The 25,687-nt window shown below is 38.0% G+C and overlaps 1 long non-coding RNA gene across 3 annotated transcripts in view; it reads right to left on the reverse strand.

The window, feature by feature from the left end:
- Positions 1 to 595: 595 nt before the first annotated feature.
- The window catches only part of LOC146768227 (uncharacterized), an 83,360-nt gene continuing 58,268 nt past the window's right edge, over positions 596 to 25,687 (reverse strand). For 2 of the 3 annotated variants that reach the window (XR_014953303.1, XR_014953302.1), the window contains one exon: positions 18,531 to 20,674. This is a non-coding gene — a long non-coding RNA (uncharacterized LOC146768227). Of the gene's footprint in view, positions 1,273 to 18,530; positions 20,675 to 25,687 lie in introns of those variants that run through there. The other variant, XR_014953301.1, reaches the window with a different exon arrangement.

A 25,687-nucleotide genomic window follows, 5' to 3' on the forward strand; every position in this document is an offset into this window, starting at 1 on the left:
AATATTTTGATTTATTAATCAAATATTTCAATATCAAAGTAAATTGACATGAGACATCAGCGAGTTTCAAGGTTCTTTCCTTATCTATAGTCCAGATTCACCAGTCAGATCAGTTTGCTCTAGACAAGATAATGAGGTGTTCCACAAAAAGTCTTCAACCACAAGCACAGATAAGCGAGATGTAAACTAGCAATGAGCTTCATCCTAAAATGGGAAACAGCATTTGCAGGAGGCAGGATGATAACTAAACACATAAATCTTAAGGGTGAATTCAGTGTTGAATATTAATGTGTTAAATGAAACATTTCTAAACATTTTGTGCAACGTTTTTTTCAGTACTGTTTGAGTTTCTTAAAATATTATTAAGACTGTAAACAAACTCTAAAAAAAACACAATAAAACAACCAAAACTTGCCCACAGACCAAAAATTCGAATATATATACTTGCCTTTTCACTTAATAAAATTTCTTGCCTCTCAACTTCTGAAGATTTGAACATATACTTTGAAGCTGGCTTAAGTGAGAAGGTAGTCCTCTTACTTGTCTGCAAATTGTGTATTATTCCAGTCCCTATGAGATGGAAACCATTATCAAATCATATTTTTTTCATTTACTTAGAGCAGTATAGCTTTCTTACATTCTACTGCACTGGCTGAATCAGGACAGAAGACACCAAAGAAAGTTTTGTATTTAACCTCTGAATTTTTGTACTTCTAGATTTTTATTTTGTTCCTACTCAAACTATTTTGGACCTTCTCAACACAAAAAGCTCATAAAGAATTAAGGATAGACCTTTACAACTCCTAAAGTTTCTTTTGATATTTACAACTTATTCTGTTACAAAAATTTTAAGTTAACCACTTTTTCTATATCAATTCTTGCTGTTACCAAGGCAAAAGTAGAGGTGGGTAAATAAATTGAGCCATTTGAAAAATTTAAAATACTTTTCTCATTTTAATTGAAGAATTTACTTTTAATAAAATAATGCTGATGAATCATAGAAAGGTGGGATTATACCATGGTAGGGTTGAACACTACATATGCAATTCCCCAAAACCATTTTCTAGCATTTTCAGAGCATTGCAGTGCTGAATATTTTAGAAACTCTTAAGCACCAAATCACCACACCATCCCCTATATATTTAAAGTGTCCTTCCCATTCAGCAGTACTTACACATCAAATTAGATTTGCATCAAACTGCCCATTTCACTACCACCTTCTGCATTCAGCCGTGTTTGGGACAGATGGGTTTTTCTTTGTGATCTTATGCACTGGAAAGGATTGTGAGAACATGAGGACTCTATTGTGTTTAGTGGGTCCATACTAAAGAAGAACACTCAGCTCACAACACAATTGAGAGTCTCACAATTGAGAACACTCAATTGGCAGACAAGTAAAATTTTTGACTTTGACTCAGGGTTAATTTCCTGAACCACAATCTGCTTTGCTTTCCACCTCCAAAACTCATACCAACAGGAAAGCCTCAGCCATGAAGGTATGAAAGGGAAGCTAAATGATGTAGTAGTTCAACTGCAAAAATAAAAAAAAATGGTCCTCATGTAATGCTAGACAAGCTGATATTTCTCATCAGTAGTACACCCTCTCCCTCCTTCTCTCACATAAACGCTATGAGTTGTCTACACAGAAACCATACTGAACAGAGTGGTTTCTCTAATTTGGAAGTGAATCAAACAAAAGCAAATTAAGGTGGTTTTTTTTCTTGTTTTTTTCTGAAATGAGAAAGGCTTTGCATGACTTTAATGTGGTTTAATTAATCCAACTTACATCAATTAGCCTGGATTCATTTCTCAGAGAAGACATGTACAAAATTCGGATTTCACTGAATCAGCATTTGTACTAGCACAATAAAAGTAGCTGATTTTAAGTATATAGACTATGATGGTAAACCCAGTAACATTTATCATGACTGTTCACATACCTGAAGAAATATATAATTTTAAGTGCTTACAATAAAGCAAAAGCATGAGGGGATAAAAAAAGGATTTTCAAAATGGGTAGTCTAAAAGAGCATAAAATAGAATTGCCATCAGACAAATGAAATATCAATATTGCTTTGTAAAGTAAGTGTTTCTTTATGGCAAGATGGATCAGTTCCATTAACATATGAATAGGTTTTCATAACATTACATAGTTTAAAAAGAAACAGTCAAACCAGTGGAACTTATATGAGCTCTCTTTTAAAGCTTGATCCATGTTGCTTCAATTTGCATCAGCTGCTCATGTGCGGATGTTCCCTTTCACACCCAAGCTGGCTGGTCAGAGAACTACTTGTTCCAGTTGGAGGTCACCTTCTCCCAGAAAGCATGGGATATCTGACAGAAACTGAGGTGTGTCTGCTTTAAGGATGCTTAGTCTGCTTGAGGCAAATTTGGCCTTCACCTGAAACACTTAAATCACCCAGCTAGTGCAAGTAAATTTCATCCAAAAGCAGATATGGGCATATTTCTACAAACCTTCTACTAGGAAAGAGATAAAAGAATCTTTGGGCAGAAACCTTTCTACCATCCCTATGGGACCCAGAAAACCATGCAGTCAGACAGGGCTACACAAGTGTATGGAATGAAAACCAGATTGAGGCTTCTGAGACAGTGGATGATAAAGGGCAAGAAGTAGCCAGTCAAGAAAGATGCTGACATTATTTTGATGTGTCTCATGATAGCTGTGCTCAGAAAGATAACTGCTCACTCCTACTACTGGACTACCTTATCACTGACCTGTGTTAGAGAACAGAAAATTTTGCCAGACCTACCAGTCTATGGCATAATAGCCTTTTCCAGTCCAGGTCATCCTGACTGAATCAAATTACACCAACAGAACTCAGCAGTAACTGGAGGTTAATCAGTAGAGCCTGGAGGGAATAATGCCTTCACTTGGCCAGCGCCAGTGAAACAGAATGCCAGACCACAGCCTAGCCAAGCAATGGTAAGCCAGAAATTGACATAAAATCAGGAAAAGGGTTGCACAAGTGTTTCTGGTTTGTCCAAGAAACAAGCACAAAAGCTACCTGATTAGGAACAGACAAAGCATGCAATATAAACTTATTTACAAAGGCATAGTGCAGAATTTTGTATGCTTTAGTGAACCTAGACAGACCTGCTCCTTCCAACTGCTTCTCTCCTTCTGTCTTCTTGTCTCCCACAGCGTGGGCAAGAGCTTCTGCCAGCTGTTTCTCCAATGGCCAATAAACATCTGCCTTTTTGTCCCCTCACTATTTTACTTGGCCTGACTCCAAGGCAAACAGCACTAGTACTAGCTAAAGTCAGTTCCTTCTGGGTTTTTCTACCTGGGGTTTTCCACAGAACAGCAGCTTCAGAATAAGATAACCAGTGAGAAGAGCAGCACTTTAAGCTGAGGGAAACACTCATCCAGCTTGTAATACTTGTCAAGTTTCTGCTAATATAAAGGATTTGTCTTTTCCATATCAGTCCCCTTTAACCACAAGGCAAATATGAACCAGTGACAAAATGATAGAAAGAGCAAGTTGAAGATGCTAAAAAGTCTGTGGAGAGAGGAAAGACAAACTCCTGAGAGCTGAGGACAGCAGTTCCAACATGATTAATACATGCATAGTCTTGAATGTAAGCACTAATGGCATGCAATGAAATTGAGCTGTCTAGGGAAATCAAGCAGGATACACTTTGCAACACCACAGCCTTCCTCTAGAGTTTAATTTTCATGTTTACCAGTAACAAAATCCTTTCTCTGGGTCTCAGTGCTTTCCCTTGGCTTTCTCATCGTTAATCCTGTGGTTCAGGTGAGACAAATCCAGGGACCTGCTTACTGAATGTGGGCATAGCTCTATAGAAACCACAGTTACTTCAGCTTTCACAAACATTAAATGATAGAAGCATCTTTGTTTTGCTAAGCCATGCAAATATGGGCTGTGCTTTTGTCCTGCCTGCCCTCTGCAGTTCAGACCTTGGGAAAAGGAGAAATTTCAGAAAAGCATTGTGGTTTATGTAGCATTCCTTTGTGCTTCAGACTTTAGTGTACCAACAAATTACACTTTTGAATAATGATGATAAAAAATTTTAGGAGTCTTACTGATTGATTGATTGCATGTAAAAGCTTTAAATTTCCACATTTATTCAGGGAGGATGTCATTCCAAAAGATACAAAGCTCCCTCCCCTCAAATAAACAAAAATTAGACTTTTTTTTTTTTTTTTTTTTTTTTTTTTTTTTTTTTGCTATCAAGTGGCAAAACCACCTAGCAGAACACTCACTTAAATCTCTTAGGGTATCACCATTTACACACAGTTCCAATTTATTTCCTTTGTGAGCTAGTTTATGTTTAATAGAATTTGACACTCCTAAATGCTCTGTTGAAACACTATCAAGGTACAAAACTAATAAAGATAATTACCCTTGCAGAGTGGAAAGCACTTCTGAATGGACTCATTGAACCAGACTCTATCTGTTGCAGAAGATTTTTTTCAAACACAAACAAAACTGTTACAGAATGCAGGCTATTAGGAAAAAATACAATATAATCCCTTATCATTTACATCCTCTACATCACAATTTAGTCCAGGAGTTGAAAATACAGTATTGAGTATGATTCAAATAGTAACAAAAGTTTAAATATAACAGACCATGTATATCTACATAAGAAAAGAAAGGAGGGAAAAAAGAGTGTATCAACGTGCTTTCTAAATAACTCTAAATAAGAGAAAAGTACATATCAGTGTCTTGCATGTTGCCCTGGCATATCAGAGAAATCTGCCATGGGCTGTTTTGAAAGCTATTAAAAATGACCTCTGTTAGTCACATAATGCAAAGAGATGCCATCACCTGCCCACCAATTCATGTCAGGGTTGAGCTCATTCATTCCTCCTACCTCCCTGACAGGTTGTGTTTTTCTTCTAATAGCAACCACTAAACATGACGGATGACCTCACCCTCCTCACATTGTCACTCATCCTCTGCCTGAAGTTTGCCACATGGGAGGAGCAAACCCAGTCTGATACTAGCACATTTAACACATGTGGTGGTCAAAAGATCTACAGCTGGAATGAGCTGCTTTAACCTCACAAAGTTAATGGAACTAAAACATTTTCAATGCAAGCCATAACTGACCCATCTTCTCTGTAATTATTCAAAGCAGTCAGATTTGTAAAGAGTGGTAAATGATTTTGCTGTACCAGCTGACTGAATTGGATAAACTGGACAAAAAACCTAAGCCACCAAAAAATTTTGTTTATATTTGTTTGTTTGTTTTGTATGCTTGTTTATACACCTTGTGATTTTGAACTACACTGGTCTATGTTGATATCCAAATTGACTCAGGTATTCCCTGTGGATGAGGTTTACACCACTTCTATTAGGGTACCTAACTTGCACCTGTAGTGAGCAGAGTCACCAGACCTGCTTGGCTGCACCCTTGCCAGTGCAGCCTGTTATGTGCCAGGCCTTGTTGACTGCAAGGGATGCACTGTTGGCTCTTAAAGCTTCTTGCTGTTGCAGCTTGCTCATGGCCTCTGTAGCAAGGGATTATTTTGTCTCAGGTCAGAATTTTGTTGTCTTGAAATTCATGGGGCTTCTATCATCTCATTTCACAACCTGTACATTTCCCCCTGAATAGCAGCTCTCCCTGCCAAAATACTGGTATTATCCCCAAACCTGATGGGAGTCCACTCTCTCCCATCATCCAAATAATGAATAAAAACACTCAATAACATTGGCCCCAATACTGATCTTTGAGGGACGGCACTGGCAACAAGCTGCCAGCTGGGGCTTTGTGTTGCTGCTGATAGTTCAGCCAATTTTCCAGCCACCTTATTATCTGTTTATCTACTCTACATATCATCAGTCTGGGCTGTTTGGAGATTAGCAGACCATATTAAAACACCTTCTAAAATCAAGGTATGCACAGCATCCATGGATCTCACCTTATCTACAGAGCATTCCTTCATCACAGAAGGTTGTCAGTTTGGTCCTGCATGATTTGTACTTGTAAATCCATTCTTCCCACCCTCAGTAAGATTTCTCCCTTTCATACAGCTGCAATAGGATTACAATAAGAATTTGCTCCATGACCACCACAGGACTAAGGTAAAGGTGACTTGCCTTTAGTTTCCTGCCCTTCTTGAAGATGAGTGTGATGCTTGTCTTTTTTTTTTTTTTTAATAAACCCTTCTTACTTGCCATCATCTTTTAAATGTGTTAGAGAGTGGCCTTAACATTATATTGGTGAGCTTCTCAAATGTATTTTATGTGATCCAATAGACTTGCTTACAGCCAATTAGTCAATTATTTACTTTCTTGTAGTGTGGATAAGGCTTCACTCAAGGACTGAGCATCTTTTCCCTTTCTTTTGTCATTCTGTATCCTGGTCCATGGAGTAGTAGGTTCACACATTTCTTAGGCTTTTTTTTTGGTACAGAAGTACAGTCAGTCTTCACAATACTTGCTAGTTTAATCTCCAGCAAATCTTATTCCATCAGAATACATTGGGGTGGGTTTTACATGTGAGCACACATGTATCTTTGAATCAGCTTTTAAGTTCTGTAAGTTCAAGAAAGGAAAGATTTTGTTTATTTTTCATAAGTAGTTAAGGAAAGCTCTTCACCTGCCCACCCCTGTTAGACCTTCTTGGTTTTCTCTGTGCTTGTTCAGCTTCCTTTTTGACCAGCCCAGTAGAAAGGTGAAAATGGAAAGAAAAACTCCCTCAAGAGATGCAAAAAGGGTGGCTGCTTCCAAACATATATCACCATTGTGTACAACAGGGAATCTAACAACTACCACTTATTTCTTCACTTAAATGATCTGTTCACTCATCTTACTATTGATTTTTTTCTTTTACATTAGGAGAAATCTGAAGAAATAAGATGATAATACAATGTGCTCCTGCACACATACACTTCACATCAATGCTTGACGTCCTGCATTATCCAAAGCTATTAAGTAGAAGCCTGAAACTGTAGTCAGTCTTGCATAAAGAGTTAGAAATGCTGTACTCTTTTTAAAATCAATTTACCACTGTACTCACCATGGTGTCTGGAGAGAGACATTAGGCCAGCCTCAGAAAAGTTATTGAATCATTGTTTCTTCCACAATGGTTTTCAATTACAAAAACGGGGCTCCATTTTGCAAATCCTTACTTGTGGCCTGTACATGCATGCACTACTGCACAGAGAGGATGAACAGAGAGGATTACCAAATAATGCATGAGGTCCTGTTGATTTCACAGAGGTCAAGCGCTTAACCTTCAGGTTTCCAGGCTACAGACCTTCAGCAAGCAGAAGGAAAATACCTAGAATTCCATCTTTATGACTAAAATAAAGCAACCAATGAGTCAAATTGTAACATAGTATTAAGAGTGTTTAGGAAAGAACACTTCACACTGTACAATGGATTTGCTTAGAAGAGTTGACTCACTGGCTTTTTTGAAAATGAAGAGTAACCACGTGGTTTGTATAGCTGGGGGTAAAAAGACCCATTCAACAGCCAAAGTGTAGTCTCATGTTCATTATTATTGTATCATATTCTTCTGGTGCCTAGAAGGTGTGTGGCCCCTCACAGAAAAGCGAAAACAATTTTGAAAGATGCACAGGCTCTAAATTAAACTTCCCCAATGGATAGGAGCACAAAAACTCTTATTGCAAATAGGAGTTTTTAGGAGTTTTTTGTTATTTAGGCAGGTTTGTGTGCTTCAGAAAGCAATAAAGGGGAATGAGCACCTTCTGTTTGCCAGGGATATCTGTACAAGAAATAGACAAGAAACTGCCTGTGGAAAAAAGACCTGGGGGACAAGGGGCAATTCATGACAGATAAGATACAGCAGCAGCATAAGAGTGTCCTTACCCACAGCAGTGGGATTGAAACTTCATGACCTTTAAGGTCATTTCCAACCCAAACCATTCTAGGACTCTATGATAAGTCTTTTGATGAGGCATTCACATATACAGAATGTTAAGGACACTTCCCTGTCTGACCATTCAGAAGGCACTCTGGCAGTCACATCCCACTGCTGGATACTTTCACTGTGAAGACTGAAGCCCCTTTAGAGTGGGTGGCTCCAGTGAGCTGATGGGTGTGCCACCTGACTCCCCACTCTCACACAGTCAGACCAGACTTCCTTAATGATTTGACTCCAGGCTTCCCACAGCAGAGCCTAAAACCTCTGGATCCATAAAGCAATTTATTCATCGTGTAATAACACAGTAACAGCTCAAGTTGCTCATCCATGCAAAGTCGGGGGTCTTCCTGCTGAGTCAGCAGCTCCTGCCATGTCTCTGGCTGTCATGTCTCCTGGTGACACAGGTCCCCATGCCCTTTGTTGTACAAAGAGACGGCAGCTCAAACTGTACCTTGTACACCTAGCTGCCTGCACTCAGTGTATTCCTCAGCTAGGAGAAAGGTCAAAGCAGGAACTACCAACAAGGGAGTTTTAGCAAGGTATTACAGAAGTATCAGGGCTGGAGGGCAAGGGGAGACACTAAAGACCAGGTAACAGCTCTAAAAGACTATGGGAACAAGATGTAAAACCTGCAGAACCTTATCTTTACAAGCGTTTATGATTTAACTACAGGTTTGTTGGCCAAGACTTTTCCTTTTAGACTAAAAAAGGGCTACAGAGCACAGGGACACCTATCCCGTGATGATCAGCAGAGGCAGGTCTGGAGGACTCCTGAAATCTTTAACACAAATAATGGAATATATCAGCTGAAAGAGGATGGGTATGCAGCACTATTCCCTTTCTGAGTGCCCAGCTGATATTGAAAACAAGCTTAAGAAGGGACTGTCACACTGAGGGTAATCACAGAGAGGAGAAATTTTGTTCCTTCAAAAGGCAGAGGAACTATGGCACTGATTAGGCACTGAGTCTGACAGAAATCTCCTCAATCAAAAAAATTCCACAGGAATTTTGTTCTCAGTCTTGTGTATTGCATGCATAGATACGTAAATAGAAGGAAAAGAAAGGACAATGACTGTGGAGTAAGGTGGCTTTTTTGCAGTGTTTGACCTAAGCACAATAGTGCAAAAAAATATAGGATATCATGACTCATGTGGTCATGAATATTCTATAAGGGGGACACTTTCATTAGAGGAAATCAAATCTAGAGTTTTCCTCAGAGACTGCCTAGATAGATGAAAAAATTGTCATAAAATACTTTAATAAACAAACTCAGAGTGAAATTATATTGTTCCATCCCTCTGTGGAGTGTATTAATGTCAAGGCCATTCCAGGGACAATTGAAAAGTTCAATTCAACATTTCATGAGTCTTACAGAATAACAAAATTATTCCAAAAACTTCCACTGGTAATTTAAAAAGGATGGGGAGGGAAAGGAGTTGGACAACAAAGAGTCTTGAAACTGTAATATGTTAAAAAAATAGATGCATCCTACACTCGTTAGGACTCTACTGGATGTTGCCGGTATGGTTTAATTAACAATAACTATCCACCCCCTGTTTTGCTGCTAATGTAATCTCAAAAGCACTACACTAATTCCACTTGCAGATTTTATGGTAACTTTTAAATTAAAATACTCTGAGTGCACTTAACTACACATTCAATGCAGATTTAATAAGGTGGTTATAGGTTCATTAAGTAGCAATTGATTATTAACTCTTTGTTGGCCTATAGATGTGAATATTTGGCAAAGAATGGTGTATTATAGAAAAGACAATCTGCCTAATAAGTTAACTTCTTAGTTGGCTTCTTAACTCATTAGGCTAAACTAGTTTTTGTGCATTCAGTAGCAAACACAGGGTCAAAGCTGTGGCAAAATGCCCATCATTTTCAGTATGAGCAATATGTTTTATAAAGTGATGGTTTTGTGGTGAAAGCAGATTTTGCAGCAAACAGATTTTGTCCTCACTAGGAAAACTATTGCCAAATTAAAATATATTGGTAATAAAAACATTACATTTTCTTCCACTTTATTGATCTTGTGAACACAGCTGGAAAGACCCACTCTAACTCACATGCTTCAAAAAGTGGTTCAGGAAGCATTAACTGGATGGAAAGGCAACAGAATGTGATTGATAGCACAACTCAGCCCCCAGAAGACAAGGGCAGTGCTCTGCCACACTCATCTGATCGGCTCAGGGTGGGTTCCACACTTAGAGACAAATGACAGGGGAGGCACTTATTTAAGATCAGGATGATACTAAGGTACACTCAGAAGTGGGGCCCATTATGCAAAGTGCTTACTGCCCATCACATTCTCATGTTATCTGCGATTCAAAAAACACCCAAAAAACTGTTCACTTTGTCCTTAATTATTAATAATCCTACTTTACATATCTTTGGACTCCTTTAATATTGCCACTGAACTGGGAAGCACCACTTACTATGTCCATTCTCAATATTTTTTCATGAAAAGGGTTTGGAGAATTCCAATTTCATCATTCAGACTCAGCAACACTTCAGGTAATTTCTTCACTGTTGTGTGATACTAAAGTTTACCAGGCTTCAAGGCTGATCAAATCTATTTTAACCCAAAGTGGCAAAATTTTAAGAGCATTTCCCAGACCAAAAAAAAGCATTCACATGACCTTTTAGCAAGATATGTAGGTAACAAGTATGTGGTACTCCTTAGCATTTCACCTTACAGATAACACTGTATTCTTGAAAGCAGCTTATTACAAGTGCCCACTGTGCTCTGTAGCAATATAGATAATACTATTTTTTGAATCTTGCTTCGAGATCTGAATAAAAAAGAAGAAAACAAACAAAAGCCAATTGCACTGAAAAGAACATGCTATAACTCCCAAACCCTGCTATATATTCCCCAGGCCTGACATATTCAGAGACAACTGAGGGACATGTAGAGTTTCTTCCAAGTAATTGAATGGCTTTCCTCTAAATTTCCTAACAACAAACTCTATTGATTACTGGTTTAGCCAGCACAGCACCAATTTATTTTGTCCTATTTCATAAACACGGAAACAAAAGCCTTCCTCTTACCCAGGTGGAGAGGTGCACAGGACAAGAGCTTCACAGCTTCATCTTCATAACCTGCTTGCTCCAGTCCACAGACCTGAACTCAGGTTGTGTTGCACTACTAATGGAATAATCAGGTCCCTCACACCTAATAAAGTACAACTTTATTAACTTAATTCAAGTAATTCCCTTGTGCATGTGCAATTCTTGAGCTCAGTTATAATGACTTTAATGAAGAAAGCAAATCTTTTGCTAGTTAAATGCCAAACGTGCTTTTTCTTTCAAGTTTTTCTTCTAGTTTCATTAACAAGCTCCCTTTCCAAATAGCTGTGTGCATGTAAACAGTGAACTCGGAGCCACATATCCAATTAAAGCACCTCATACAATCACAGCATGCCTTGGGATCAGCAGTTCAGACATGTTTTTTGAGATACTGGTATAAAGCCTAGTTCCTTCCTCTGAAATTGAAAAAAAAAAAAAGATCATTTTACATTCCAGATAAATTAACTCATTGCCAGAATATCCTTCTTAATTGTTCCAATGATAACAAGTAGGGCAGACATCCTAACATGCTAAGACACTCTGCAAAAATATAACCCATGCTTTACATTATACTTACTAGATTTGCTAAACTATAGAACACTTGTAAATACTAACTGGAAAAAAACTCTGGAAGTAATAATGGAATTTGGGATCCAAATCCAGATCTAAGTTTCATGGCTAGCTGCATTTAAAACTGTGGGTTAAACTAAAGGTGTCATCCCCTGCTTTAACAGTCAGTAGGTTTTCTGTATGCCAATGAAAGAAAATTAATTAAAAAAATCTTTGTTTATTAACAGAAGAAAAGACAGTCAAACACAACAACAAAGAAAACAAATAACCAGCCACCATTTTAAATATATTTTGTCCAAATAGATGTCCTAAACTTAACCATGCTTGATGAAAGAAGTCCTTTTATATCCTTTCTTCTTGGAAATAAAACCTGTTTTTTAGCTGATCTGACAAAGAAGACTGAAATCGCCCTTATTTTGTTTCTTTACTTCATGCTTTGTGGATACACGGTTAACATCCCAAAAACCTTCTCTGAGTCACATTTCAATAAACTTGAGATCTGTAATAAAGCTTAAATTATACTCTACTTCTTTTAAAACAGTTTTCTCCTCTCTGTATCACATCAGCCAAACTCATAGATTAGCATAGGCAATATATCTACTCCGCTATATACAGTAAATGGAATTGGTTTACATTCACCTGTCATATTTGTACATTTCTGTCTATGTCAAGACACACACTGCTTATTGAGTATCTCAAAGAAAAGCATTAAACACATGAAGAAACCCCCTATTTATTTGTTTTGGGCTTTAGATTAACTGAAAATCCTTCAGAAATCACTTTTCGGCCTGATATTCTACAGTAGCTCCTCTGAACTCCAGAGGCTACATCCTCAGCTCATATGGAGCACCCCTGTTTCACTGACATCAGCTGAGCTTTGCAAACATGCACAAGTGGAAGAGCTCAGCCCGGGGGCTGCTGTGCTATCGATAAGGTGCATCCTAGCAATGCAAGATAAGAATAGGAGCACTTTACTTCAGATTTCTACATATTTGTCTCAAAGTTGAAAAGGTGTTTGAAAGGCCTCATCTTGTTAATGAGCAGATCTTATTAGAATCATAACATGGCTTGAATTGAAAAGGACTTTAAAGATTTACTTCTAACTCCCCCAGCCTATTCTCTAACATGTGATCTAAACCTAATCTCAGTTAGAATCCATTCTCCCTCATCCTGTCCCTAGATGCTGTTGTAGAAAGACCCATCTTTCCTGTGGGCTCCCTTCAGGTGCTGGAAGGCTGCAATTAGGTGACCCCTTAGGTTTTTTTTTTCCCAGGCAGAACAAAGCTAATTCCCTCAGCCCTTCCTCATGGGAGAGTGCTCTCTATCCCTCTAATTGTCTTGGTAGCCCAACTCCAGGCTCATTCCAACAGGCCAAAGTTCCTTCTAGGCTGGGGACCCCAGAGCTGGATGCAGGTGGCAAAGCTGGCCATGCTGCTTTTGATGCAGCCCAGGATAAATTTGGCTTTGTGTGCTGTCAGTGCCAGCTCCTGTCCAGCCTTTCATCCACCAGCACCTCCAAGTCTTTCTCAGCAGTTTCAAGGCTTCTTTAATCATTAGGTGCCCTTCAGAAGTATGAATGACCTTCTTTTTAAAATGACTGTAATAAATAAACCAAGACAAATTATAAAAACATCCAAAAACACCTTTCCTTTTGATCCGAGTGGAAGTTTTTTCTTCCCTCCATGCAGAATTTTTTCCCTTCTCTACCATCAACAAGTTTAGAGTTTAGTCTTCCATGGACCCATCATGGTAAAACTGACACTTCAGTACCAAAGTGTTTCAATGGGAGTGACAAAATGAGTGACATCCATCAGAGAGGGGTGTTTAAAGGTATGGCAGTGAGTATTAACGATCCCATTGACATCCATTGGGATGATCTGCCAATTTTGTAAAAAGGCTCATCCCTCACAAGTAAAACAAATGTTCCAACTGCATGCCAGCATTTGCACAGCACTGTCTCAGCCTACAGTATTTTACATGATGCTGAAAGAAATACGTTGTGTCTGCAAAACACAGCAATCAAAAATGCAGGATTTAACTTAGCTCCCTAGTGTGCATGTGCTGTGACATAACTTTTATTTACCTGATTTCCCCTCCCCTGAAACTCTTCATTCAGAAGGCATGGTAGGGAAATCATTAAGGGAAACACATGTGTGACTAATAGGGTCCCTAACTTGTTTTATTCAGAAGCTGGATATGCCTAGGGCAACTGTTCTGCACCAAATGATCATATGCAGTAGGAACAGCTCTAATGATCATTTCTAATACAAAACCTATGTACATTGTTTTAAGGAAATAGAAGAAATGTGATCATGAGACATCTTTCCAACAGAAGTGGTGAATGTGATTGCACAGAGAACCAATGAAACCTTAAAAATTGCACATTTCCTTGATCACCTAGACTCAGAAAGATGAGTCTGTTACCAGAAGAGGTGCAGTGAAAACCTTCTAGTACAATCAAAGTACATAAGAAAACTAAAAAATATGGCTAACCTAGTCAGAGAAAGGCTAAGGGGCATATGATTGCTACCTATAAATATATCAGATAATGAGAGAAGGAATAGTAGGGAATTAAAGAATTAATCAAAATAAGTACATTTGTACAAGAATTAACAGGTATGAAAGTGCCAAAATAGGTTTAGACTGAAGACTATAAGAATTTGTCCAGCCTCCTGAGCTATGAGATATTTAAATAGCAACAAAAGCAGAATAATGAGCCATTTTCTAAAATTCTACAGAGCCCTTTCTAAAGGCTACAGAGCAGACTGTGAGGCTCTGAAAATCACTACTTAGGCACCTAAATGGGATTGCTCATAGTCACACATGTCTGGGGGTAGCTGAAAAGTCAACTTCTTTTCCTCACTCGAATTGGAGATCTTGTCCTTTTTAACTCCCAGATTGCTTTGTGTTCCTACCTTGCAAGAAATAGACAGTTACATATTAGTGGCACACCTGTATTTGCGTGCTCTTGAATCGAGAATAACAGAAGAACAGCTGAAGATGCAAATGCAAAAGATAGTCCAAAATCATAGACAAAGAAAGCTTGCTGACACTGCAACACTCAGAATTCAAGAATGGATCAAAGCCATCAGCTTCTGGAAGGAAATCATACTGCTAATGTTCCCATTCAATCAGACAATGGATATATTTCCAGCTCAATTTGTTAAGTTTGAGTAAGAAGAAAAATAACAAGGACTAATGCTCCTGAACAAGGGAAATTATGCCGAAACTTCTCTGCAGAAGCACATTGTGGGGGAAAAAAAACACAAGCCTTGCTCTGAAAGCTGCATTCCAGCCATTCTTATAAAGACTTCACATTTCTCCTGACCTTAAAAGAAACATTTTCCTTATGAGAAAGGAGCAGATGGAATCAGGCTTTCCACAGCAATGGGTTTTACCAAGAAAACAGTGGGCAGAAGTCCCTCAGGGGAATCCCTCTGCAAGCATGATGTAACATCTCCCCTGTTGGGACAAGGAAGCCCTGGAATATTCCATAGCACGGCTTAAGCTCTAGGAATATTCTCTAGCATGACTTAATTGGTGTGTTGCTCTGTAAGTACAACAGTTATTCGATTTAAGATGGAGCTTCTCTTAAGTTATTTGTATGTTGTGTAAGGATGACAGTATCACAAGCACTGCTGATAACAGGGCAGAGGGAGGCCCTGTGTCACACAGTTATCTTGGATGCAGAGCCATTCACTTTTGGCACATTCAGAGGAAGACAGATACATAAAAGTTAAAGCAGAGCAGTGGGAAACAATCCTTGTGGCTCTTTCCTCTTTGTTTCCAAAAGTTAGTCTTGTACTTGCATGCACAAGTACAAGTCTGCAGATATTGTTGTGGTACACATCTCCCTCTCTGCCCTTACACAGCATATTAGCAGCTAAGACTGAGGATTCAAGTGAATCCAAACCCTGAAATTTAGAAGTTTACAAAACAGAATGAATGTTAGAGCTAAGAAGTAACCTTATATGTCCCCTAACCTACAGACTGCTGAGCAGGCATTGCTGATGCTAAAATGTTTATTAACATGCTCTGCCAGGATATCAAGTAGGTATCCTCTCTATTCCTGAGGTCACATTCTTTTTGACTGTGCTGTCAGACAACAAGATTAGCTGAAAAGCCTGTAGGTATCATATCTGAATTCATAGGCTCAAATATCTTACAGATGATGATTTCAAGAGCAGGTGGTCAGCTCATTAAATCCCAATTCACGTCAGCAGACCCTCTCCTTCTTTGAGATGTTTCTGCCCCTTCCCTCCTCTCCAGCTCCCTGGGCTGGGGATAAGTGTGCCTACCCTTTTGAAAGCATACCAAATGCACTCTTCAACGTGTTTGGTGCAGTCTCTTAGCACAAAAATCTGCAGCTGTTCCAGAGATGATAAAGCAGGCTTAGGGTAGAGACTAGGCAGATCTGAAACTGTTGTCATCTTAATATACAGGACCTTAATCATCTACATGCAATCCCAAAGGACTAGAGGTGGAAGAGTTAAAAAATTTAAAAAGCAGGGGAAAAGTGGCATAAAAAAACCCAGTATTTTCTCTTTCAGTTTTTAATTTTATGTTTTTCCCAAAGTGTTTGGAATTGCCCATGATAACTGATGGTGATCTATGAATAAGACTGTGCTGAAATTACAATGGTTGGCCCTTTTAGATAGAAATTAACAGCAAATTGTCATTACAGAGCCCTCTGTGACAGAACTTTGTGTAAGTGGCCAAAACCACAGGATACATTTTATAATGATTCCAGCCATTAGATGAAAATGGTTTTGGCATTGAAAACATGAACAAATAAAAAAATAGTAACTGATTCTTAATCTTTTTTGTTCATTTTTGGTTGGTTGGTTTTGGTTTTGTTTCCTCCCTTCTTGTCCCCCCCACAGTGAGGTAGCATTTTATTTATGGGGCTGAGCTTCCAATTCTTTTTAACATAGTCTGTTTTAAATTCAAGTTTGAAAATAACACACAACACTATTTATTTTCTAAGTCTGCAAAACTTTCTCTCTCACCTCTTCTTCCAGTCCTGAGCAAATGAAAGCAGCACATAGACAGTTTGTTTCCTTCCTGATTCCCTATAGGGTCACCTAGTTCTTGCCAACAGCTCATTGTTAAAAAACACTTTGCTCCCTCTGCTGGCTAGTCTGTCCTGATATAGCACCAAAATTAGGAGTATCTGTGATATCAATGACAAAATTTCAATGAAACAAACAAACAAAAAAATACAAAATCAACATTCATCCTCTACATAGCCTTCAAGTAAATCCAATTTGCACTTAAATAATCTGTCAGTATAACTTTATTCTCATTAACTTTGCTAAATATGCCTTTGTCTCTAAAAAGATGTAGCAGCAATATTATTCATATTTAAAATTCACTCTGTTCACTTTGCTTTTGATATTTACACCTGAAAACGAGTCCTGGGCATGAACAGTTGGAACACCTGCATATACTTGTCCAGAGGATGCATTGAGCACAGCTGGATGTGGGCTGTGGTAAGTATCAAGGACCCACCACAGGGCCCAGCTTCTCTTTCAACTGTTTCACAACAAAATAAACCTGGAGAACTTTTCTCTGCTTATGGCAAGAATCATAGTTGCTCTATGAACTAAAGTTTGGAGGGGGAATTTGTCTGGCAGTAATGAACAGGATTTGCAACAAAGACTTTATTCAGATGTAAGTAATTGCAGCAGCATCCCATGGAAAAAATAATAACAGTAGAATTGTTCATAAGTGTTCTGCTACATGGTGCAACTGTGTTGATTTTTTTTTCCCAAAACCATATCAAACTTTTTATTATGTCATGATATGGGCATGAATGTTTTTATCTTGGTTTTGGGCAGTTTCACCTGGCATCTCAAATTTTTGAACCTACTAGTTATTCCTCTTATTCATGAAGATAATAAGAACCTACATCCAGTAACAACATTTTTAGTCTGAAGCCAGTGTGACTTTGGAACCTACTTATGTGTTCCCAAATGAATCCACACCCCTTCAACCACTGAAGTTGCACTAGGGCTTGTGTCAGAAATCATACCAGCTTCTGAAGGATGCTGGTGTGGGGGGAGTAAGGCAGAAAAAGAAGAGAGGCCTCAAATCAAAACATTTCATTGCTTTCCAGAGGCAAATTCATCTACGTAGGATTCGGCACAATATAAAGTCTTGACAACTTTCTATTCTGGACAGGGGAAAATAAAACCTCTTTTTCTACTAGGACACAATAGAGTTCCTCTTCATCTGACAACCACTGCTAGAAGGAAGTGTCAGCACCAGTTTGACATCACAGATATATGTTTCTGAATCTAGAATAATCATCACTGTTCAAGCATCACTATTCTTCCTTCCTCCACATTTTGGTAAATAGACAGGTTGAAAATACACTTGGCTTTTGTCCACAGATCCATCTATTTTACTGGAAAGAGGGTGAAGTACAAACAAAAAACAATAGGGCCTTAAATGGATTTTCAAAAACTCTAACCATTAACAAAACAACAAAAATTGCATGCTCACTTTGAAAAAGATGGTCCAGAAAGATTTTTCCAGAGCAGGAGTTGAGTTCCTCTTGACTGCCCATATATCACAGCAGCCATGGGATATTTCAGCTGAAGATAAAAAAAAACCCAGTAACTTCTCCTAGGCTTCCCTCAGACCTCTCCCCTCACTGAGGGAAGCCAAACTGGATACCCCAGCACACTGTAAAACTTCTGCTGGAGCTACAGTGTGGGCATGCTTGAGCCCCACTCCAGCACAGAGGGGAAAAACAAAGCAAAATAATTCAGGCTGTTACCTCCTGAGCAGCTCATTCATTTGTGTGTATTGTGGTTTGCCACACTGCTGAGAAAGAGTGAAGCTGGTCTGGCCACAGGCCTTGTGCTCTGCCAACTTGCAAAGTCTGTGGAGCACATGCCTAACAGCAAAGCTGTATTTTAGGAGGTTTTAAACAAAGGATGTATATATATATATACATACATATACATGTGTGTGTGTATATATATATATATATATATATATATATATATGCATATACACACATATAACATATGCATATACACACATATAACTCCTAGAAGATAAATTTTAATGATGTGCATTACAAGACTGGCTGGTCCAGAAAGTTGAACAGAAAATATTGAAATAAATCCCCGAAAAAGCAGAGCCTAGAGTCAATAGCAAAAGATAAATGATGCAGTCACAGGATTACAATAGATCTATTTCTTCTCAGGTACACTTTTTCTCTCATGTGCTACCCACATAATAAACAATTTATATGTGTTACAGCTACATAACCTTGTCCATGGCAAAAGAAAACACTGGCATATAATGTGACAGACTAAATATGAGCCTGAAAAATCCCATATACAACTGAAACAAGATTTTCCCCATGAAAAAGTAGGAAGAATTTTGAAAAGCTTGAGAAATGCAATGACCCAGTTGAGATTTCTCCACAGCTGATGATCTAACACACTCTGTTTCTACAGGAGGTACACTGAAATCTTTACTGAGTCTGTGTCATCAGAGCCCTGCTTTTAAAACAACCTGAAGAAGTTCAGATCATGATGTGATTTAGTAAGGTCTGTGTTCCTTTCCAACTGTACTAATTCCTGCAGACTGCAGACCAGTGATGTTAGCAAGTCCTTTAGGTATTCCTCATACATGGATGTCACACTATGTGAAAAGATATGCTATTTAACACACTGTGCATACAAGCACTCCCAAAGATAAAAGCTTTTCCTCCCCTACACTCCTTAACATTTCTCGTGACAAAAGCTATTAGTTCAGCCTGTTGATGATGATAAACAATTCTAACTTGTGACTTTACCGCTGAACTGTTTCTGAAGTTATTTTTTTTTGACACATAGGAAGCCAGCCACTGCTTTCTAACGTGTCTGCACATAAACCCGGAGCAATTTCGTTAGCAGTTAAGAGTGTGAAGTTGTGGGACACCAGCAACCATTTACAGATTCACTGGAGGAGTCACACAAGGCCCATGAAATTCAATCTCACAGCAAGGAATATGCACGCACAGAGAACATCCACGTTTTGAAATGCATCTCCCTCAAATCAGCACCAAAATCTAAGTCAAATAAAACCATGATCCTGCTCAGAAGTGAATGTAGGAGTTCAGACAGAGATTACCTCCTGTGGATGTAAATGTACCATTAGCTGCATTAGCAACAGTATTTAAGCACATGCCCAAGAAGTATTTCTGTGTCAGGGTATTATCTATCCATCCACTTGCCAAGTATGCTGCAGGGCCATTCTCTGAAAGTGTCCACATCCATATTTAACAGAGGTTTAAACTGAGCCAAGTCTGTGGGGTCAACATGTACAAACTGACACTATGCCAACTTTTTTTTCTTTTTTTTTCTTCTTCTTTTTTTTTTTTTCTTTTGGTGGAATTACACTGATTGAGAGCAGATGGAGCTGGGGTCCCCTGACTAACTGGAGTTTATATTCACTCTTTGAGAGTTTTGGTCATGCCTTTGGCTGAATGTAGTCCACACTGACTAGTGTAGCCCAGTGGAGATAACATTACTACTGTAGTATTAGCTTTTGTGTCCCTTGAATAGTTTTGGTGTTAATACTGCACAGCTTGTCACATTTCTGACTTAAAGGGATACATTAATGGTTAAAAGTCTGCATATCTTAATCTAGGCATGCATGAAACGCACTAGAATTTATTAAAATGCTAAAAGTGATGTATTTTTAAAAACATTTTTCAAATAACTGAAGTCTTTCTGATATCCAGTAATTACATATGCTCCCTTACTTTACTCCAAAGACATTTCTGCAGAGAAATGCCTGCTAGTTTGCAGGAAGTTCTCCCCTAGCAGGGAGTCAGATGCTTGCTAATAGTGCATCAATCCACTGACTAACACTTGCTCAGTGAAGCAGACATCTGGGTGTAGGTCAATATTTCCTTATTACTTCAGTGTTTGAGCCATGTCAGGACAAGCACATGTATGCACACAGAAAATCACTACCAAATTTAAGGGCAATTGTCCAAAAGGCTGAAGAAATGGCTTCTGAACTCCCTTGCCTGATCAGCAGGTCAGACTCTGAGTCCTCACTACATCCCTACACAGAAGGGCTGAGTTTAAAACGTCGTAAGGTCAATATCTCATACTGCTACAGAACATCTCCAGTTCCCCTAAAAAAAAAAAAAAAAAAATCAGGTTTTTACCATGCTGGACACAGCTGGATCAAATTTTGGATCATGAAAAATGTTCTAGAAGAACTATAATGCTAATGTTTCCAACATTCATTCCAGAAAAATTGTTTGAAAAACAGAAAATATCCCTATAGTCATAAAATTTTCTCCTAATTTAAATTCAAACTTAGCTTTCAGCCATATAATACTGTCTATATTTGAACTATTATTCACATTTCTATTTCCTTACTGTTTATTTGAACATTATTTTTAAATTGCAAAAATAATAGTTTCTATTGCACTCAACCAAAATTTACTTTTTACCTGGCCAATGCAGTAAACAGAGGAAAGTTGTTCATTTCACACACATACAATTTTTATAGTACTTAAAATGATTGTGAACAGAAAAATTAATTATTTCCAGAAAGCTGGGCTAAGTGTCCACAGAAAGTGCCATATAAGAAAAATCAGTTGCTGCCTCAAAGAGTTTGTAATAAATTACAGAACAGGTGGAAGAAAAGAAACACTATTCTCTTGGCATTACAGCTGGCTGGAACTAAGCTCAGAATGATTTACTGAGCTGACCAAAGTCACACTGGAAAGTAGTGTTACAGACAAGAACTGAAACCAGTTTTGCTTTTTCCCAGACAAAAATATTTACCACACACTTTTTATTCTTTATAACTACCAAGACACTTAGGTTTTGAATTTATAAATATGGGAATATTTTCCGTTTAGCTCTTAATGGCAAGGAAATAAATAAATAATAAGGAAAGAAAGCTTGCAGCTGGTCACGGCTTCCATCTCATCCCTGAGCGAGACTTTCTGATTAGGTATGATGTCCTAGAATATTCAGCAACTACAGCAACATGAGGGCTGCTTCTGCAGAAAGCAGCTTTAGCTGTGGCTGGAGTTGATTAAAAATGAAGAGTTGAAGGAGACATTTTATATTCAGTGGTTCCACAGTTTCTGACAAATGTTTGAGTTTCCATGGAAAACTACCAATTGGGAAATTTCTTAGAAAGAATGAAATTTATTTCTGCTTAGCAAAGAATGAGTTATGAAAAGAAACATATGGCACAAGGGGTGAGATTTCTATGAACCCTCTGCACAACTATCACCTCAAGAAATAGGAGCAGTTTAATATCAACTAAAGCTGTACAAATACAATTGTTTTTCACTTGCTGCCTGAGTTTGGTTTCAGGTTACCCAAAAGGAAAAAATGTTTGGATTAAACATCTAGTGAAAATGAAAGCATTGTTAAGCAAACATCTGCGGTTATGTCAATATTCTCAAATCACCCCATTATGTTTCTGAGTTGGAGGTGCACTGCTTTTTTCAAAATAAAAACAATTTTATTTAAAATCAAAGTATAGACTTAAGGGTTTTTTATTCCAATGAATCATTCCATTTTTTTTTTTTTTTCCGGGTGAATGTTGGATAGGGAATCAAAGCATATTTGGGTTCATAAATAGATGAAGTTAACCCAGATTTGTACTTTTCAATAAATAAAACATTTAACAATAAAATGTGCCTCTTTCCTCTGTCTTTCTCATTCCAATATTTAGCCTCCATGTCTTGCATACAGAGTTATGGGAGAAGTTCCTTATGCGAACCATCAGTAGAAAGGGAACAAGATCACAAAACCTTCCCTCCAGTTTACAACACAACCAAAAATATGAAGGCATGAGTAGTACTGAACATCCAAATGTACAAATTTATCCATTCAAAGATGAATAAATGTAAACATACTTTGAACATAAATACTTCAAGACATAAATCTGGAACTGGGCTCATCAGCTGGAGGCCTTAAGGAAATGTCCATCATTTACTAGAGCTGTGAGAAAATTAACATGGGTTTAGGATGTTTTAATAAAGCAAAATATTTATAAGAAGGAAAGCATTTCATACAGTAACAGTGTCTGAAATGAGATGTTACTGTCTTTGGGAACACTTGCTTGGGATAGTAAAGTAACAGAAGTACAGAAGTAAATTTATACTACAGCAGGTAAAGAAATTGTATAATGCCTGGTTATGGGAACAGCCATGATACAAAAGATGAAACTTCTTATGGGAATAACCATGATATAAAAGATCTAACATGAAGTTACATGAGCTGATTGTCAAATTTATCCAAAGGCTGACATGCTGTATGCTAATTCCTTAATAACATGCTGTAGGGGTAAATATGAAAACAGCAGCAAAGTATAAACCAAAAGACAAAAACTAGACTATGCTGGAGGTAAATGAATACAGGAAACTTCTAATCATATGGAGAGTGATGAAATTATTAAGAAGAGTCATCAGGAGAAGGGATCAATGCCATTTGAAGATGTGAGTTTTCTAAATTTCTGAAAGGGACTGTTTACAAAATCCCAGCAATGAGAAATTAAATTTATAATTTGAGTCCTTGGTACCTGATGTGCTGATAACTTAAGTGCCTTGGAGGAGATTCAATCATCTTTTGTTTACATCATTTTTACAAGCAATTATGCTTGAACCTTTTACCAATTATGAGGAAAAAGCCCTTCCACAACTAGTTTCTGCTGTTTTTATTTCACTTCCCACTGCAGTACTGGAACATGCCACAGCTAGACAGAAAACATTGGGCTGTGTAAACTGGATTGCCAAACCTAAAAAATTATTTTAGGCAAAGACTTGCATTCATAAGCTTAGGAAACAGGCAGAAATCAGTTTATGTAAGAATTTTCCCTGAAGTCAGATTATTTGTATCAATTATCAACACCCCTAGTAGAGGCAGCTGGAAATAGATAGACTTTAATTTCTCTTCCAACTCAAACCATTCCAGGATTCTAAAAATAAGGACTGTTTTCCTGTCCATTGGTTTCCTGTCCATTGGTTTCCTCAGTTTCCTAAAATCATCTGAGAATTTTACCCGGTAGATTTTTTATGAAGATTATGGCCCTTGATCACAGCCATGATCTCTTCTGCAGCATAGCCCATTTGTGGTATTAGTTTGTGAGCTAGGAAGCATTTACCATCCACAGTGAGTATAGGATGATTCCTCCTTGATCCCTCTGCAAGCCTTGATTTTCTTATCCTGTGTTCCCTCCACTCTCCAGCTCACCATTTTCCTGAAGTTTTGGGTTTTTTTTTTGCTAGGTAAAGTAGTATATATAGAGTATTTTTACCTGATTAAAGCAACTTACATAGACTATACATGATAATTTAGATGTGGACATTTTTCATTACTATGGTAATATATTTTTCTAGTAGTCCTAACACTGTAAAAATGACAAAACTACTTTCTGAGTGAGTTGTTAATGAGTTTTCTTTTCTTTAGGTGAGAAATCTTATGGCAACAAAAACTTAACATGAGGGCCATTTCACTCCTCTGATCTCCTGCAGAATTTTTGCTGAATTTGCAGTTCTATAACTCAGGATACATTTTTCACTCCTGTGACAGGTGGCTACACACAGGTGTGCTGGGATTGTGGAGCAGTCTATCAGCCTGTCAGCTTCTGCAGTCATCCCACTAATAGACTGCCAGGTCTCCTTTGTTATCCTGGAAACCTATCCTTTTATTTTCCTTTTTTTTTCCCACTTTTTTTTTTTTTTTTTTTAAATTTTGAGGGACTGTACTCCTATTATGAACAAACCTGTTGAAATTCAAGTTTCATTATTAATTCTGCAGCAAATCTGTATGGGCAGTCCAGTGTGCCTTAAAATATCTGTGCCTCTTCATAAAATACCCCACAGCTCCTGCCTGAATGTATGTGATGCTCCACACATGCTCAAAACCCCAAGGACATCTTGCCTTGTGAAATTAATTTTGTCATTGCAGTTTTTGTCAATAAAGGTTCTTCATTTCTTTTAAAGATATTATGCAGAGACAACACCCTGGTTCTCTAAAGGAAATCACTAAAACAAAAGAAAATACTAAAAGAGCTAAAAGCTTTTATATTTTTGTGCTGCTCTCTGGAGATATGCTTTAGCTAAAGGGATTGCAGATAGAAAACCTGCATAGGTAAGTTCAGTATATTACCTTTGCCTGGCTTATTTTGACTTGCTGCATCCACATCAATGACTTGATAAAAACACACATTGTATTCCAGGGCAGCCTAAAAAACTTAGGCCTGAGCTGACAATAAACAGCAAAATATGAAAGCAGATATGTGCCCTCAGCTAAGTCTCTGGTCCAGAATTCCTAAAATAATTTACTGTTTAAAACACTGAAAAGTGAAAGCATGATTAATCTAAAAATTAGTGTAACTCCAACTGAGCTTGTTTATCTTTTGCCCCTCTGATGAAGTTACTCTCATAGTTTAGCTTATAAGCTAAGTCCATGGCATTAGTTTGACAGTCAGTAGTTCTGTTAGAGTTAACACAGTGCTCCAATACCACTGCAAGGGAAAAAAACCAGCAAGTGCTCAGAGCAAAAACACCAAAGCCGATTAGCTCCATGGAGACTTGTTTCTACATCAGACTGCATGGCTTATTGCTTCTGAAAAAGACTGCAGTGTCAGGTACGCTGGGCTGGTGACACTGAAATTACACAGATACACACACAAAAATCAATTTGTGAGCAAAACCAGCTGAAGACTGTGCGTGAAATACGCCCAAAGCATATGGGGGGAAGTGGAGGGGGGCATTTACATCGTTATGTACTCAACTCTGGTCTCAAATCTTTGCAATGCTGACAGAGGTGGACACTTTTTGGTATCTCTGATCATTGTATTCAAGCAGCTCCTTCTTAAGGTCCTGACTTTATAAACTTTGCCTATTCAGCAGACACTTGAGCATCTCTTTCAACCTGTTCAAGTGGCACATAAGCAGGTTTTAAAGTGTTTTGATGAATAGCATGGATCAAAGTATGTGCTTAAATGTTTTGCTAAACAATTAAAAATTGGCTTGAGAGCTGGCATAAAGACACTCATTGAAAATTACCAAGCTTTATGAAAATTAAATGAAGCAATTAAGCTTAGCTTTCCTATCCATTCTTCTAGAAAGGCATATTAAGTCCAGCACACAAGCTCTGGTTGTTGGAAGTGT

The sequence above is a fragment of the Lonchura striata genome, chromosome 2, assembly GCF_050655825.1.
Source record: "Lonchura striata isolate lonStrDom1 chromosome 2, ASM5065582v1, whole genome shotgun sequence".
In the NCBI taxonomy this organism is placed as follows: domain Eukaryota; kingdom Metazoa; phylum Chordata; class Aves; order Passeriformes; family Estrildidae; genus Lonchura; species Lonchura striata.